Below are 19,662 nucleotides of genomic sequence, written 5' to 3' on the forward strand. Positions count from 1 at the left end.
GCCTTTTTTCGAAAAAACTTCACCTGCGTCCAGACTCAAGCCGCGTTCTTTCGAAATTAAATCGAAAGAACGCGGCTTTTCTTTCGATGGCGGTAAACCTCAATTTACGAGGAAGAACGCCTTCTTTCGAAAGTTCCTCTTTCGAAAGAAGGCGTTCTTGAATGTAAATAGGGCTTCTTCGAAAGAGAGCATCCAGACTCACTGGATGCTTTCTTTCGAAAAAGCAAGCCGCTTTTTCGAAAGTTCAACGTGCAGTCTAGACGCTCTCTTTCGAAAGAGGCTCTTTTGAAAGTATCTTTCAAAAGAGCCTCTTTCGAAAGAGGCTTGCAGTCTAGACATAGCCCAAGAGGCTTCCTGTTTCTCACAGGTCCCTTACATTCCAACTATCAGAAAAGTGACTATAGAATGTTTTCTTTCCACCCTATTCTATTCCATACTTCCTCTGTTTATAACATTACACAGCCCTTCCCTCCAGCTCCGGCTGGGTGGGTCATTAATTAGGTCTGGTCCACCCTCTAGGTGGGTCAAGTTTGCTGAATCATATTAGGTCTTTGTTCCATTCTATGTGGTAGCTCCCGCCCCCCTCATCACAGATTGCTTTGTTAAAACAAGGGACTGGCACTCAGCAAACCTCTGCCCCAGACTCCCTGTGTGAGTTAGGATGGTTCCTCTTCTGAAAAACAGAGATAATATTGCCTTTCTTCTGCTCTTCATAAATCACATTGAAAGCTCTTTGTGGTGGGCACTTTTACTTGCTGTGTATTTGTACAGTGTCTAGCATAGTAGGACATGATTTCAAATGGGGCCTATAGACACATATTTAATACTACTAATAACAACAATAAACTATTTAAAATATTAAGGGTATAGGATAATCTATACCTGTGGTCCCCAAAACGTTTTACCTTGCACTTCCCTTATTCTACCTCCAGAGCTAAGGCCAGGAGCAGGACTGTAATCTGGGAGAGAGGGTAGAGATGCAGACACAGGGGCTGAGGCTGGGGTCACAGCTGGGGATTGCGGCAAAGCCGGGAGCAGAGCCTCAGATCCCCGGCAGTCAGAGCCCCAGGGCACAGAGCCATCAGCAGGAGTACTTGGTGTGGGACTGGGAGCTGGGACCAGCAACCAGGGTGAAGAGAAGAGCTGGTGGCATCTCTCTCTGTCCCCTGTTGGAGCTGGGCTGAGCCCTACCCATGCCCCTCATAACATTCCTCAGCATGCCCCACAATTTGGGGACCTTTGATCTATACTGGGGGTGGACAACCATTTCAAACCAAAGAGCCAAACTACATCGAAATTCAGAACAAGTGGTCAACAAAGAGCCAGTTTAAGAATGCTCATTTGCATGACTGAAAATACACAACTTAATATTATTGATAATTGACATGATGATTAATAATAGCACAAATGAAACATTGTACTCACAGACTTTATTTAATGGGACTTCTGCTGCTGCATCTTTTCACACATTTCTTCAAAGTTTACGTAATAACTGGTCAAATTCAGCTTCATGCACGCCTTCAGGAGGCAATCTTCTGTCAGTCTTGAGCGCAATTTACCTTTGATGTAATTCAAACGAGACAAAGCCTACTCACACACATAGGTGGAGCCAAACATTGAAAGTAAGGCAAGCTGACATTCCGCATGGTGTTGCAGGCGACAGGAAGTTCATTCCAAGTTTTCAGAATTAGATGATCATTGTTCTCCAGTTTCTTCATGTCATCCCACTTGTGCAATTTTGCCAATTCTGCATGTTGTCAAGCAAGGCATTCTAAATCAGAATTCAGCTGGACGATTTTTTCCACCCAGATATGGGTCTCCTTGAAATCTGCTATTTTCCATTTCCAAAATGCTGACTGAGATGCCTGGAATAACTGTCAAATCCAGTTCTTCAATGGATGCTTTGTGTGAATGAATCATTTATTTAAACAGAGCATGGTGTTTGCAAAAGTCAACAAAATAAGACTTGAATGCCATCAGGAGCTCAGAAACAAACTGGCAAGCTGCTGCAAATCAAGGCTGTTACTTGGATTTTCTCTCTGACACAAATCATGAAACATTTGTAATATTTCAAAATGTGCCAGTCTGCCCATCTCAATATCTTAGATGAAGACAGCCAGTTTTGACTCAGATCCATACACTGCCTGCAACAGAGTCAGGACTGTATTTCCTGGCCTTTGTAGCTTAAGGTTCAACTCATTCAATCACCAGTAATGTTGACGAGATACTAACACTTGAGCAACCAGTCACAGTCTAAAAGCTCGGGTTGTTTGACACCCTTCATATCCAAAAATGACTTAATCTCATTAATGCAGGAGGCAAAACGAGACAAAACTTTGCCGCGACATAACCAGTGAACATTGCTGTGCATTATTAGATTGGGGTATTCAGAATTTACTTCCTTGAACAACCAGTCCCATTACATTTCCGAGTTCGGTTCTACAAGATTGTGCACAAAGTGCCTCCTGATGCACAATGCAATGAAAGTTCAAAAGCAGGCAGTTTAACTATTCTGACAAAAGAGGGAATCCCCTGTGTTTGCCTCCCATGTTAGGAGCACTGTCCATATACACAATCACAAGATGATCCAACTGTATTTCTTTCTCATTTACAAAGTTCATCACAGTTTTAAGGCTGTCTTCACCCCTTGTTTGATTTTTCATTGGTAATATCTCAATCATTTCTTTGTGTATAGCATTTCCACACATATATCATCCCAGTATATACAAGTGATTAGGGTCACATATGTTGATTGTCTCGTCCAAAGAAAACACAAATAAGTAGCTATATTCAAATTTTGCATTTGTTCCTTGTTGATTTGATGGGCCATTTTCATAGCTCTGTCATGAACTATTTTTGCAGATAATGGCATGTCTAGAATTTTCTGTAAGATTTTGTCCTTGCTGTGAAACTCATCAAATAGTTCATGACCAATTTTTAGCATGTATCTCTTCATGCAATCCTGGTCAACAAAAGGTTTCCCCTCTTGAATAACGGTGTATGAGCCTGCAAAATTTGCGGAGTTTAAGCTCCCACCTTTTTTTGACCCTGTCCCAGGCTATTTTGCCCAATGTTCATTTTTCGCTGCTGCTCCTCACAGGCCTTTTTTCGTGTGCCAAACTCGGTGTATTTTGTAGCAAATGCTACATGTTTTGTCATGAAATGCCATTCTAACTTTGAGTTCTCTTTTGTTGGAGGACAGCTCACCCTACAAATGAGACAGTGTGGGGCTGCATAGCTAGCTACACATGCATACAAGTCTGTCTGCTCCCTTTGAAAAAATCCAATACTGGTCATCTTTCTTTCTCTTCACTATTTTTGCTATTGAGGGCCACAGAGTTCACCATCATGTATGATGGCAAAAAGATTTCTCGAGCACTCAAATAAAAAGAGAATATGTACAACCACCCCAATGAGTGAATGGTTGTTAAAATGCATAGTTAAAGGTGAAATAGACACAAAGAAGACCATCTTGAAATGTGTAATTATGTGATTTTAAATGTTTGAATTTACTTTTCATTTTAATTCAAAATGTTGTGTGTGTTTTGGGAATGACAAAAGAGCCATATTTGGTTCCATACTGAGCCATATTTGGCTCTAGAGCCATAGGTTGCAGATCCCTGATCTATACAAAACAAAGAAATTCTAAGTAGTTTCTTGCATCCCATTAACTCAGCCTATCTTGCCCACGTATTATTACAAACGTTAATTCGATTGCTACAGTTCTCACGCAGGAATAATCCTCACTCTTTTGAGAAATCCCATGAATCCTGGTCAAATCCTAAATTCCTTATTCAGCCATTATTTCTGTGAGCTTCAATGTGAATTTTGCCTTAGTAAAGACTTGAGGATTAGGCCTAAAGCAGGGTACTGCTTGCCTGTGAAGGGAGTATTAGTGTAAGCAGGGTCAGGACAATTAAGAGTTACTTTCCTTTGAAGGTGGCTGAAGGGTTGGGTGTTAAAATAGAGTGACAGACTTAACTCTGAGGTCTTGTTTTCACTGCTAAACAGGTGCATTTTTTTAACCTCAGAGTTAGTAATGTACGTGAGCTATTCTGAGGTAAAACCATAGTGAAGACCAGTCACTTCATTTTATCATAATGTAAACTTGCCACATTGAAACCCAGGAGGGTATATAGTTCTGTTCACCCGGTAAAAGAAACAGATGGTAAAAGTAAAATCCCTACTCTTCACTGTGTTTTTACCACATAACTCATGCATGTGAGTTACCCTCAGGTAAAAAAACAAGGCACTTTTCTTTTTAAGCCATGAAGACAAGGCCTGAGCTTCTGCACTTTTGTCACTTTGAGTCAAAACCTTAATGTTACTTTAATGTAGGTTGTTTGATGGCGTTTACTAGACATATGCTCACAGTCACTGCACAATCTATTCTCCTTGCCAAGACCACAAATGCTCAGACTGCAAGCAGTAAAGAATGAATGACTGCTTTTTACAATTCTAAAAGCTGTAAAAAAGATAAATAAGACCTGGTAAACAATTTTAAGCACTCATTTACACATACTTTTAGTCTGTGTGTGAGAGGTCTCTCCCTCCCTATGTACGTTTATAGCTATACATATATTAATATGTTCCATCTGAAAGCACGGCCAGCATTTTAAACATGTATTTACATTCCCATATTCAATCTGATATACTAATATCTGAAATGATATTAAATTAATTTTAGTGTGGGTAACAGCTGAAGCAGGCTTTTGACATGCTATGATCACTGGATTTTTCATACATCAGTACTTTGAGAGCATACAAGGCTTTCTTACTTGGTCATAAAATGGAATAGAAATCCTATATTATATTTTAGGATTAGTTTCAAGGTTTCATTAAATGTTAATGTCACCTTTATCCGAAGTGGGTGCATCTTGCAATATATTTATAGCGGTAACAGCACCATGATATTTGTATTCCAATCAATACCTATAGTCAGTAACTCCAATCTGGCTTGGGCTGCTGCAGAGAAAGCAGCACTGACAGCAGGCTATAAGAAAGACTGGCTTGGGACACTGCAAGATAAAAAGCTTCAGGCTGTTAAGGTGTTTGGCCCTGGAGTATTACAGAGGAGAACAAGACCTAGAGCTTTGAGAGAGCTTTGTTTCAGAGTGTGCGCAATGAGTAAATGAAACAACTAAGAAAGAAAGAGAGGTTTTTAGTCACAAACAAACAAGACACATTTTCCTTCTGTTTCTATATCTACAAAACCAAACTGGACCATTCAAAATAAAGTGAGTTGTTGTTTCCAGGGTGAGAAAAGAAATCCATACTAAAGAAAATGAATAGACAAAAAGAGTTCACTACAATGGGAGTAGCTGTCAGGTTTCATACATTTAAATTCCTGCTCCCAATATTGATTAACATTTTATCCATACAAATATGTAAGACAGCCATGCATTGTGTGAAAACAATGGCTTGGTGAATTGCAGGCTATATCCATCCATAAACATAAAATGCTCTACAAGAACAACATGGAAAACAAATCACGCATTGCATCATTATATTCATTAAACCGTTATACAAATTCTGCTTAATGCCCCTACCTCAAAAGAGCGCATAGAACAGTTAGCCTTTAAAGACTTAAGAGGTATATTCTCTGCTTGAGATGCATACATAACTTCCATTAGTGTCAGTGGAAGTGGACTTATGCACTGAAAGGGGGAATAGATACTGAAGATGCTAGTTTATATTAAAATGACCAACAACATGCCTGATTTATGCTTTAAAATGGAATAAATTAGAATCAGTGTCCACTTGGGGAAAAAATCTAAAACATTTCTTGAAGCCACAGCATTGGAGTCACAGATCCATTGCTCTGGAACTGCTCTGTCTGAAGCCAGTCAGGACTCTGGATAGCGTGACTTCCCTCAGAGCATTCTGTCAAGGCAAGGAGTCTCTTCAGCTTGAGGGTAATGGAGGAAGGGACAGGTGTATCCTGGAGGTGAATGCATGGCTGCACAGATGATGTCAATGGGAGGACTTCAGCTTCCTTGACCACGTTCTGGGAAGGAGGACTGCTGAGAAAATATAGGGCCTTCTGACCAGTGCCTTTGTGCACTGACTTATCAACTTAGGGAGAAAGTCTTTAAACTAGGTTCAAAGGGGACAGACAAAAAAATCCCACCCATAAGCACAAAAAGGCAACCTTAAAAGAAGGCTAGATTGTAGAGGAGGCAGTGGGCATGGAGAATTACAAATGGGTCATTGGAGTAACAAGAGGGAAATGAATCTGCTCAACATCTTAGATGCCTATACACAAATACGAGTAGTATGGGAACAAGAAGTAGCAGTATTAGTGCTGTGACGGACCCAGACCAGCTGGCTGTCACACTCTAATGGAGGGCAGATATGTTGGGCTCTGGGTGAACAGTTTCCTCCCACCCTTAGTAAACAGGGCTGAGCCTGCTACAGCATAATCAGGCAGGAACCCAGGGCCAATTAAGAGCTTGCCAGAGGCAGCAGGCTAATCAGAGCACCTGTAGCCCATTAAGGCCTTGGGCTTGTTTATCAGGTCTCCTTGCAGGGAGGACAGGAGCTTAAGATCTGTGAGTGAGAATGTGTACATTGGGTGAAAGCTGTGGTTTGCAAGCAAGGCAGAGTGCTGTGGAGGAGCAGGATGGACTTGCTCACCTACTAGAGAATAGGTACTGGGAGGGATTGTTTGGGTAAGTAGCCCAGAAAAGAAGCTACCAGATTGGCAGTAGCTGAAACCCTGTCTGCTGCTGTTGCCTTAGGGTTCCTGGGCCACTACCTAGAGTAGTGGATGGGCCCGGTTCCTCCCCAACCGTCCCCACACCACTACAGAGACTTTCCCTGACAGGAGAGAGTAAGTTTCACCCCAAATTGGCGTATCCTATGAAGATTATGGCTCCGTAGGGTGTGATCTTTGCCTCTAGAAAAGAAGAGTATGAGCGGAGGGTCATAGCAAGCCTCTGAGGCAAACACTATCCACCAGAAGCAGGACCCTCAGGGCATGGCCAGAGTTTTGCCACAGAACATAATCTAAATTATTATTTAATTGACATTGCAGAGTGGGTGGGGTAAATCTCATGGCTGATATAGTGGTAGAGAGGGGTATATCTTGGTTCCGGAAGGGCAAACAGGAAAAATGAGGGGGTAATGCATTATATACCAAGTATATATACAATTGGTCTGAAAGCCACAGGGATGTGAGAGACATACAGTTGCAAGTCATTGTGTAAAGCTAAAAGGAGAACAAATAGAGGCGATACCATTATAGAGATCTGCTATCGATTGGGAAGCTGACAAACTTGCTGGGTCCCAGAACAAGGTGGGAGCGGGGGGCATGGCTCTGTACTCCAGGAAGGGATGAGGCCTTGGGCAGAAGGGGCATGGCTAGAGCCAGCCCTCTGCCGTACCCTCACCTCACTGGGCCCCTGCCCAGACAGGTGACCAGAGTGTACCACCTGGGGCTCAAGTGGTGATTTGAAGGACCAGGGCTCCAGTTGCCAATGCTGTTGCAGTACCAGAGGATAGCGAACAAGACCTGATAGTAAACGGGGACTTAAACTATTCACATCTCTGTGGTAAAGGTAATATGACAAAGCCCAATAACTTCTTGGAATGTAATCAGAACAACATTTTGTTTCAGAAAGTGGATTCAGTAAGCAGGGATACTTGATTCTGATCAATTGGGAAGAATTGGTTTCAGATCTGAAGGTGGAAGGCAATTCGGGTAAAAATGATCTGAAAATGGTACATTTCATGTTTCTGAGGAAAGAGAAAGGGTAGGAAAGTTAATATTATGGATTTTTTTAAAAAAGCAGATAAACTCAGAGAACTTGTAGGGAAGATCTCCTGAGAAGAGAAATCTCAGGGTAAAGGACTTCAGAAAAGCTGGCATTTTGTTAAAAACACTATGTTGAAAGCATAACTGCAGACTATCTAATCAGAAATCAAAATAAAAATAGTAAGAGGCTAATTAGGTTTTATCACGAGACTTTAATAATCTGAAAATAAAAAAGGAATCTCAGAAGAGAGGTAGACATGGATGAATTGCTAAGGGGGAGTACAAAAGGACAACACAACCATATAAGGACAAAATCAGAAAGGCTAAGACAAAAATCAGACATATCTAGTAGAAAGGGACATAAATGTTCATAAAAAGAGATTCATTAAAAACAATTAGGAGCAAGAGAAAGATGAAAAAAAGTATAGGTCCTTTACTTAGTGGGGAAGGAGATAATACCTGATGACATCAAGAAGGCTGAGGTATTTAATGCCAGTTTGGCTTCAGTCTTCACTAGAAAGGCTAATGGTGTCCAGAAACTCAACACAGGGAATTTAGGAAGGTACAGAAGCTAAAACAGGGAAAAAAGAGCTTAAAGAATATTTAGATAAGTTAGATCTATTCACATTGGTAGACTCTGCTGAAGTTCATCCTAGGGCACTTAATAGGAACTACTGAAGCAATCTCAAAACTATTAGCTATTATCTTTGAGAACTCACATAGAACAGGTGAGGTCCCAGAGGACAAGAGAAGGGCAACCATAGTATCTATCTTTTAAAGGGAAACAAAGAGGACTGGGGAATTATAGACCTTTCAGGCTAACTTTGATAGTAGGAAAGATATTGGAAAAAGTTATTAAACAATCAATTTGTAAGATCCTAGGGGAAGATAGTTATAAATAATAGCCAACATGGATTTGTTAAGAACAAATCATGCCGAATCAATCTAAGTTCCTACTTTGACAGACTTACTGGCCTAATACAGGTGAGGGAGCAGTAGACATGATTTACTGGCCTAATGCAGGTGGAGGAGCAGTAGACATCATGAATTTTAGTAAGGATTTTGGCATAATCCCACATGATATACTCATAAGTAAACCAGGGAAATGTGATCTAGATGAAATTAACATAAGGTGGCTGCATAAATGCTTGAAAGACCATATTTAATGGTTTCTGTCAAAGTGGGAAGGTATAGCTAGTGAGGTTTCAAAGGGGTCAGTTCTGGGTCTGGTACTTTTCAATATTGTTATTAATGACTTTGAGAATGGAGTGGAAAGTATGCTTATAAAATTTGTGTTTGACGCCAAGTTGGGTGGGGATAGGGGTTGTTACAAGCACTTTAGAGGACAAGACTAGAATTCAAAACTACTTTGAAATATTAGAGAATTGGTCTGAAATTGGCAAGATTAAATTCAATAAGGATAAGTGCAGAGTATTACACTTAGGAAGGAAAAATCAAATGCACAACTACAAAATAGGGCATAAATGGATAGATGATCGTGCCACTGAAAAATATGTGGGGGTTAGAGTGGATCACAAATTGAATATGAGTCAACAATGTGAGGCAGCTGCAAAAAGGCTAATATAATTCCAGGGTATATTAAAAAGATGTAATACATAAGACATGAGGGGCAATTGATCTGATCTACTTAGCACCAGTGAGACCTGAGCTGTAATACCATGTCCAGTTCTAGCACCACATTTTAGGAAAGATGTGAATAAACTGGATACAGTCCAGATGATAGCAACAAAAATGGGAAAAGGTTTGAAAAATATATCGTAAGGAAAGATTAAGAAGGGCATGTTTAGCCTTGAGAAAAGAAAATTGAAGGAGAGACCTAAAACAGTCTTCAAATATGTTTAGAGCTATTATAGGAGACAGTGATCAATTGTTCTTTATGTCCAGTGAAGATAGGACAGGAAGTAATGGGTTTAATATGCAGCAAGGAAGATTTAGGTTAAGATATTGGGAAAAAACTTTCTAACTCTAAAGGTAGCTAAGTTTTGAAATAAGCTTCCAAGTAAGGCTGTAGAATCCCTGTCCTGGAAGTTTTTAAGAACAAGTTAGACAAACAGCTGCCAGGGATGGTTTAGATTTACTTCGTCCTGTCTCAGCACAAGGGACTGGAGTTTTGAGGTTCCTTCCAACCCTACATTTTTGTGAGTAATAAAATAAAATAATACCACTACCACCGCCACATTTGGATTCTATATCACCTTTTCTCCATGGATCTCAAGATGCTGTTGCAACATTAGCAAATTTATCCACACATCACTTTGGTAAAGTAGGAGGAAGTATAATTTATACCATTTTACAATGGGGGGAATTGAGGCATAGCATTGCTTAGTGTCACGTGAGAAGTCTCTGGTACTCTCAGGAGTAGAACCCAGATCTCATTATTCCCATTTTAATGCCTTAACTACTGACACCAGATTGTTGGATACAAAGAGAACTTGCAATTTTTCTGGCTGTCTAGCTGTAAGGCCTTGTTTCCATGGCACAGTGGATTGACACTGCAGCGACCGATCCACAGGTGGTTGATTTATCATGTCTGCTTAGACACAATAAATCAATCTCTGAGTGCTCTCCCGTAAACTCCGGTACTCTACCAGGATGAGAAGAGTAGTTGGAGTCAACAGGAGAACAGCTCCCTCTAACCTTACTGCGAGGAAGACACTGTGATAAGTATATTGTCTTCAGCTATGCATAGGGTAAGTCGATAAGGTCTAAGATTAAACACTGCTCAGCTGTTTAGTATCATCACATATTGTCTCTGTAAATCAAAGCCTGGGACACCACTTACTCGATATAATATGTACATACAAAACACAATTTCCCCTCAGTTTTTGCATGCAAAATATATAAGATAAAATTAAAAGTAAAGTTAGAGTTGCTCCCTTTCTAAAAAATATGGAGCCTATAAATTAACCCATTTATTGCCTTTAGATAAAAGGATAATGCTCCCAACCGAAAGTATAGGGCTTGTTAAAATATTAACTGTACTCACAGCTACATGGCAAAACAATAATAGAGCAAATTCTGCCCTTAGTTACCCCTGTGTGGCTTCACTAGGCACTGCTGCAGGATAACAGGGCAGAATTTAACTCTCACTGTAAGGAAAACTACAAATAAAAAAAGAATCATGAAACCTTTTTAACAGCAGCAAAATGCAGCGGCAGAGTATTCGACTTGGAAGAGCATGTGCAGAATTAACAATACACACATATTTTGCTTGAAAGTTTCTAAAATTCCAGTAGATGGCAGTGAGTAACAGTGAGAAATTGGAATGCTGCATAGTAAAGATAATTTCTATCAGTGAAACTAAAAGGATACTGGATTCATTTAGGAACTAAATGGCACAGATGTGGCAGGTACATGAAGGCACCTAAACAAACGAAATACATTTTTCACAGGCTGGTGGCTTCTAAGTCAGCCTTAGAAGGTGACATTTTCTTGATCCCTATATTGCCTCTTTGCATCTTTTCATTGGGCAGGCACCACAGCTTTATGCCATGATGCAGCACCGTGAGGGCAGGGATTATTAGTTTTACAATATAGAAAACAATTCACTGTGTTACATTAATAAAAATGCAGAATGTGTTTTTAGATTGCTCATTTTGCATATAACTCTCTTTCCTGGAGGACATAATGAATTGAAGTGGGTATGCAATTTAATTCATTACAGCTGTCAAAAGGTAAGCAGTGCTGCATTTGATTTGTTTCTGTGCCTCTTGCAGGTTGGCGTGGAGGTGCTAGTCATTACACTTCATTTTGTGAACTACCCAGGTGTTGAAAACAAATAAAAGAAAAGGTTACAGGGTAGAGTGGGAGCAGAGCTCGTTTTCTATAGATGTGAATAGCATGATGGAAGAAAGAGCAGAGTTATATACCAGCTAGTCCCTAGTGCACTGATGCAAAGGTTAACTCCTTTGTCTAATTAGACTACACCAGCAGTAAAATCCAAATCTGAATGCATTCACTGTCATCCCAATACAGTATGTCTTTGCTAGGAAAGTGGAAGTGAGCTACTTTTAGAAGTAATTATACCGAACCATCTACAGTCCCATTCCTTAACAAAAAATTGTGTAAAATCCATTTTTCCTGCTAATAACATCCATGTAGTTTGATGCTTAATAAGACCTATCTTGTCCGACATCAGGTTTAGTCAGCAAAAATAAGTCTGTGTACCTGAGTCCTAGTTTCTGGCATTACCCTGAGTCACCAGTAAAGTTCTGCATCTGTTGGAAGATACTAGAATACAAAATCTTATTACAAAAAAGGAGTTTGTAGTAGGATATCTAAAGTCCAAAACCCAGGCAAGGGGAATAAGCGTCCTATACAAAATAAAGTGTATGTAACTTTCCAGTCTCACCTACTACATTAAAAGTGAGATTATGTTCATATGCTTAATTGCTTGATGATGCACTAATGTTTCTTTTTCCCATAATCGAGAATTATAGTAGCCAACTAGCATCAAGGAAGGAGTGAGTATAGGACAGCTTTGCAGAGGCTATCCTAGTGCTTCATATTAAAATAAGACTAAATAACTCTTAAGTTTTGGACCATAAACTGATTGCCCTAGAGGTCAAGAAGGATCTTTTTCATTGTACAGCAGTGCAGAATAGATTAAGTATGTTTTTCTGACGCATCAGGTATTGCTAGTTCTGGAGACAGAATACCAAACTTTATGGACTGATGGTCTGATCCGGCATGGCTAATCCTATGTTGCTATTTCCCTTGCATTTTTTTGTAACAGATTTTATTATAATGTTTATGTGATAAAATGGGCACAGCTGGTACATTCCTAACCTGCTTAGAGCACATCCTTTACTGAGCAATAATAAAAGTGAATCAGAGTGAATGGACAGCACAACCATTAAAGCAATAGCAAAACCTGTTTTGGATTTGGAATGCAATGAATTCAGACAGATCACTTAACTTCTTGGGTATGTTAGGAATGTCATCAGGTACATTTTTCACAGATATCTAACACTGTCAAGCCTAATAAACTTTTATTTGCTGTGCTGTTTCCCTGTGTTGACTGTTATTCCTTTTTGTTTATAGCCCAGTGGGTTATACAAGTTGTTATATATCTTGTTAGGTCCAAAATACGTTAGAAGCAGGTTGATGAGCTTTTTTTACAACGTTGTTGTTTTTTCACACATGCCCTTTCTTATGGTAGTGCAATTGATTGGGCCTTCATCCAATACTGTAGTTTCCATCATAGGTGTAAACTTCTCACTCCCCCCCACACCCAATCTTGGCCCTGACCCCATTCCATCCCTTCCCCTAAGCCCTTACCCCTGCCATTCCTTTTTCCCACCTCCCTCCACTCTTCCCATTCCCTCCTGGAGCATGAATGCCATGAATCAGCTGTTTGTGGCACTTTGGAAGTGCTGGAGGGAAGGGACAGAGTAGGCAAGTGCAGGGCTGCTGGTGCACTAAAGGCATGGGCAAAGCAGGGGAGCTTGGTACAGGTAGGTGCTCTGCACCCACTCATTTTTTCCTGTGGTTGCTCCAATCGTGGAGCAGACAGAGCAATCACCTGTGATTTACATTTGCGTCATCCAGAGCATGATGAGCTTCTTTTTGGCCAGGAGCAGGACCCATGTATTCCTGGCCTGTATGCTGCAACATGCAAACCTAACTTCTCTGGGAATCTGAAAGGCTTGCAGCAGTACAAATTGAGTGCAAAATCATTTCAGAACACCTGGTTCAAATTAAATGTATCTAAACCATACACATAAGTGTGCATCAAGTGTAACACTTATATGGAACTTTGTTCTGTGGTGGCATCACACCCCGTAACAATTTGCATAATAAGTTGGATTTAGGGATTGCAAATGAGATAGCTGCTGCCTCATGTGAGATGCGGTAGAAACATAATGAGATACAATCTCTCTCCAAAATGTTTACAGTCTACAAAACAGGTAACAGGTGAGGTGGTGTGTGAGGGGAATTGTTATAATTTTGATGTGACAGATGGAGAACTTAGACACAAGAAAAAGTTGTTGCTTGCCCAAGGTGACACAGAAAGTCTGTGGCAGAACCAAAACCAGACTCCTGAGCCCTAATCCAGTGTCTTAACCACAAGTTCATCTTGTTGCATAAATATGATTGCTACCAAGGGGTAATGATGCATTCAGGAAGAGCAGACATTCCCAGTTAGTATTCCGCCGAAGAAAATTCATGTAAAACTGAACAAATATGTGCCAAGTCTCCATGCTATAGATTTGGCAAAGACTGATACAATACCTTTTTACACCAAATGTGGAGAATCCTTCTTTATTTCCTGATACTGAGGGTAGCAATTTGCAAGAAACTAGATTGATATTGTTTTGGGCAAAGGGAATTAAGTCCAGAACACACAGCTTTTAAATCAGATAGAACTGGCAAAACAGAATCTTCTTTAGTACCAAGTAAAGTAAAGAAATAGAAATCAGAGAAGGAATTGCCCTGCTGTCTTGTCAGAATCTGAACAAGGGCAAAGATTTGAAAAAGACACAAGTATTAATGTGCTGACTTGAACATCCCTTCTTTAGTACCAAGTAAAGTAAAGAAATAGAAATCAGAGAAGGAATTGCCCTGCTGTCTTGTCAGAATCTGAACAAGGGCAAAGATTTGAAAAAGACACAAGTATTAATGTGCTGACTTGAACATCCCTTAAATATTACACTCCACAGCCATTAGAACATTTTGTAATTACAGGGATTCTGGTTTTGCTATATGTGTAAACTCACTGTCAAATTCAATAGTGGGTTTAAATCAGTCTAAGTCTGGAAGGAATCTAAATTAGAGTGACTTGCAGCTTCTTCTGTCTCACTCAGTTTATAAATTATATCCGCCTGGACTCCCTCTGGTTTATTTAAACTCTCACCCACCTACCAATATGTAATTTACGTTACTTGTCTCAAGTGATCTTTGAATATCATCCACTTAGTCTAGCTACTTATAGGGAGTCCACATTAGTTTAGTTTAATGCATATGATGGGGGCTAGAAGAGAAAGTGCATCAAGAAAAGTAGCCAAAAAGAGGTTTGTAATGACGTAGGCCATCAAAGTGGCCCTGATCCTCATCTGGTATAAACTGGCAAGATTCTACTAAAGTCAAGGCAGCTATGCCAGCTCACAGAAATTGAGGATTTACCCCCGCCCCCTTACACGAGCATCTATCTCTTCTGACTTCTCAGTATTTAGATTATGCCCACTCAGAGTACCTTGCTCTCAGCATTGGTAAATGGGTATAAGATGTTTTAAAGGAATCTAACAATAGAAGGAAGTCTAATATAAGGGAATTTAAGTTGGACTAATTTACATTACTTACAAATCACCTCTGAATTTGGCCTGGTCTATTCTCACTTTCATGTCCTATATAACTTTTAATTCAGCATGTTGATATTTTCTCAGTAAACTAGAATAGTATATAAAGGAAAAAGAGAAAATTTGATCACACCAAGGCAAATTTCCTTTTATTTACACCACTGTGAATCTAGAATTCACCAGGTAAGTGAATGAAGTTACTCCATGTTTCTGCTAGTGCAACTGAGAACAGAATTTGACCACTTTACGCAGATAAGGGACAATGACTTATGTGAAATTCAAACCTGCTGTGATATTCTTGGGGGTTTGAAATCTGTTACGAGAGCCAGGTTTTTTCATGTGAGTAGGAGAAATGGCAGGCTTTGTCACTGAATTGTAAGATGGAGATATAAAATTCAACATCTCATGGTTTATATACTTCAGATTAAAATCAGGATTTGAATTCTTTAATGTTTAAACAGTGTGTGAGTTGGGTTGGTGCCTCTCTGCTCCCACTGTAATCAGCAGGAATTTTGCCCCTGACTTCTTTGGAAGCAGATTGAAGTCCCATGTTTGCTATTTCTGTGACCTCTTGGAAGCTGGGTGAGATGTGGAATTTCTGAGAAAGCTGCAGCTTTTAGTCCACCCCATGCTAGCTGGCTGATGGATTGGCATGAGAAAAAGCGCTGCATTTTGGCAAGGTGATGAATGCTACTAGAAAAAGTAGTGAGCCAAGAGAAAATAACCAGGATGGAAAGCCAAACAATAATCCACACCTTACTCCAGGAGATATACTACTGTAATTTCCTACAGACGGAACAATTCTGTTTATAGTTAATAAAGTAAAATGAGTAATTAAATAGGGTGTAACAGCATGTCGTTTAGTCTAATGTTAACATGGACACTTCTTGAAATAGCCATTGACATTATGAAAGTTTCAATATGGTTCCAACATCTCAAATTTGAGAGATAAAAATACCCCCAACTAATCATGAATTCCTAAAATAAAATATTTTAAAATAGTGGACAAATGACTATTTTAAAAAATGAGAAAAGTGTCATCATATATGCTGTGAAACCACATATGGCATAATTTCAATCTGTGAGAGAGATTCAGATTGCTTGTAATAAAACATAAGCTAAATGGTGGTATTGTTCCAAAAGTGGGATTTAGCGGTCTGCCTAGAAAAATACTAGCTTGTATGTTTTTCTGTCTCCTATTGCTTTGAATGGAGAAAGAAGCCAAAAGCCCCATTTTCAATATTGATAGAAATGTAGCCATGTTATTCTGGTGTAGCTGAAACAAAATACAGGACTATGTAGCACTTTAAAGACTAACAAGATGGTTTATTAGATGATGAGCTTTTGTGGGCCAGACCCACTTCTTCAGATCAAATAGTGGAAGAAAATAGTCACAACCATATATACCAAAGGATACAATTAAAAAAATGAACACATATGAAAAGGACAAATCACATTTCAGAACAGAAGGGGGATGCGGGGGGGGGGGGGGCGGGGAAGGGGAAAGGTAAATGACTGTGAGCTAATGGTATTGGAGGTGGGGAAAGGTAAATGTCTGTGAGCTAATGGTATTAGAGGTGATAATTGGGGAAGCTATCTTTGTAATGGGTAAGATAGCTAGGGTCTTTGTTGAGACCCACGCGTAGAGTGTCAAATTTTAGCATGAATGACAGTTCAGAGAATTCCCTTTCAAGTGCAGATTTAAAAGGCTTCTGAAGCAGGATGCAGGTAATTAAGTCGTTGAGACAGTGTCCTTTCTGGTTGAAATGGCAAGAAACTGTTTTTTCTTTGTGATCCTTTCTAATATCTGTTTTGTGGGCATTGATCCTTTGGCGAAGTGTCTGAGACGTTTGTCCAATGTACATAGCAGACGGACACTTTCGGCACATTATAGCATAAATTATATTTCTGGATGCGCAGGAATATGTATTCTTGATCTTATAACTCACTTGGTTAGGTCCAATAATGGTATCAGCAGAGTGAATATGTGGGCAAAGCGGGCAATGGAGTTTGTTGCAAGGGAAGGTACCAGGGTTGGTATTAGTGTGGTATGTCCTGTGGTTGTTGGTAAGAATCATCTTGAGGTCAGGTGGTTGTCTATAGGAGACTATGGGTCTGTCTCCCAGAGCCTGTTGGAGTTTAGTATCCTGTTCCAGTATAGGCTGTAGTTTATTGAAATGTGTTGGACAGGTTTAAGTTGGGGGCTGTAGGTGATGACAAGTGGTGTTCTATTGTTGGTTTTCTTGGGTCTGTCTGAAAGTAATACCATTAGCTCACAGACATTTACCTTTCCCGGCCTCCCCTGCATCGCCCTTCTGTTCTGAAATTTGATTTGTCCTTTTCATATGTGTTCATTTTTTTAATTGTATCCTTTGGTATATATGGTTGTGACTATTTTCTTCCACTATTTGATCTGAGGAAGTGGGTCTGGCCCACGAAAGCTCATCATCTAATAAACCATCTTGTTAGTCTTTAAAGTGCTACATACCATTTTCAATATGTCTTTCAATTTACAACTCTCTTGAAGCTGGGTAGAAATGAGGGACTCACCCTTTTGATTGTCAGTTTTCTATGAAAAAACATTGGAATAATAATAAAAATGTGTAATGTAGTAGCACAGGTTGAAAATTACTCAGTATTTTAAAATATGCATTTTCAACATGCATAATTCATTAGATTGAACAGAAAAATGCCATATTTTAAAAATGCATAAATCAGTACTAGAAGGCACATGGTATCACGCCACTAACAAGAAAATGTCCTGATCTTCTTCAAGGAGACTTTGAAATTGAAGCACCAGTGTTTTTCCAATACATTATAAGGCTGAAAGCAAAATCTTTGTTCCATTGTCCTTTTCAGTATCACATGCAAACCATCCAATGGAAACTATAATACAAAGCATTATCTATGGTCATTAAGGGTATGTCTACACTACCCCGCTAGTTCGAACTAGCGGGGTAATGTAGGCATACCGCACTTGCAAATGAAGCCCGGGATTTGAATTTCCCGGGCTTCATTTGCATAAACTGGGCGCCGCCATTTTTAAAACCCCGCTGGTTCGAACCCCGTGCCACTCGGCTACACGTGGCACGAACTAGGAAGTTCGGAGTAGGCTTCCTAGTCTGAACTACCGTTACTCCTCATTCCTCATTCAGGGCACTCCAGGCACTCCTGCTTTGCTGTCCCTCATCGAGTTAGACAAGCAAGTGGGGAACCCTGAGAACTGTATGTCTGGGGTGGGGGTTGGGTCCCTTTAAGCACAGCCCTCGGCTAGCCTGAGGCAGCAGCTCCACACTCTAAGTCCTAACCTGATGCCCTGCTGGCACTGCTTCCGGCCAGCCTTAACTTCGGTTCAGGGTCCACTCAATGTGGACATGCTATTTCGAATTAGCAAAACGCTAATTCGAACTAGTTTTTAGGTCTAGATGCACTAGTTCGAATTAGCTTATTTCGAATTAACTAATTCAAATTAAGTTAGTTCGAATTAGTGCTGTAGTGTAGACATACCCGAATGGTAAACAATAGTGAGATATGATTTTGACAATTTGGGTTTGAAACACAGGCCCAACCCAAATATGTACCCTGGCAATAAAAAAATAATACAACTCCAAACAAAATACTGCAGGTACAACACTGTTTCAAGATATTTGGTAGGCAGTACGTGGAATGACACCATTGTTGCAGGCAACTGGTGGACCCTGGCTGTCAAATCACTCCTTAGTGAGAGATTAACAGGATCTGCTGGTGCTGAGGAGAGGCCTTGCTCTGTGATCATCTGAGGGTGAAGTATCAAACCAAGGGCAAGCAAATTTCTTTGGAAATGATATTAAGATGTAAAGATGCAGTTAAGTACAATTACAGCTCTTAATGCTGATGTCGTCTTTTCCTTTGCTGGGGATAATCATCCTGATGGCTGTTCTGGTTTCTAGTCCATGTTGCCGCACAAATATAACAATGACATGGCTGTGCAAGGGGTCTAGGCTAACAACCTGGCCTCCCTCTGACCTGGAAGAGGAAGGATCCTCTAAGAACCCTTGGTGGGCGGCCCAGCCCCACCCACAGGAAGCAGGGAGGTGGGATCGAGGGTATAATAGCTCAGCACTCAGTTGAAGCCCGATGGCGGAACAGGCCAGATGCTTGGTCCTAGTTCCTGCAGAGACAGGCCCAGCCATGCTGCTCCCCACGGGAGGACTGGGTTGGGCTGACAGAACCCCCTGCCAGATCCCAGCGACTGGCCCGGACCCCAGAGACTGCAGCCACGGCCCAAGGATCCGCCAAGGCCTCCAGGACCTCTGCTGGAACCTAATGACTAGGGGCGGGCAATCAGCTTCATGCAGCTGTCACCCACAAGCACTGCCATCCCAGTGCCCATTGGCCAATTCCAACCCATTGGAAGTGTGGAGCTGGTCATTGGGGAGGGTGGGGGGAGAGGGGAATATTGTGCAGAGCCCTGTGGCCCCCCCACCTAGGAGCTGGGCCTGTTGCCGGTCACTTCCAGAGTGCAGCACAGTGTCAGAAACTATTGGGACTAGCCCAGTGGTTTTTCAAAGAAAGGGTCATAACCCAGCCTTAGCCAGGCAGCACCAC

Source organism: Pelodiscus sinensis, chromosome 9 (assembly GCF_052426305.1).
Source record: "Pelodiscus sinensis isolate ZL-2025 chromosome 9, ASM5242630v1, whole genome shotgun sequence".
NCBI lineage: Eukaryota > Metazoa > Chordata > Testudines > Trionychidae > Pelodiscus > Pelodiscus sinensis.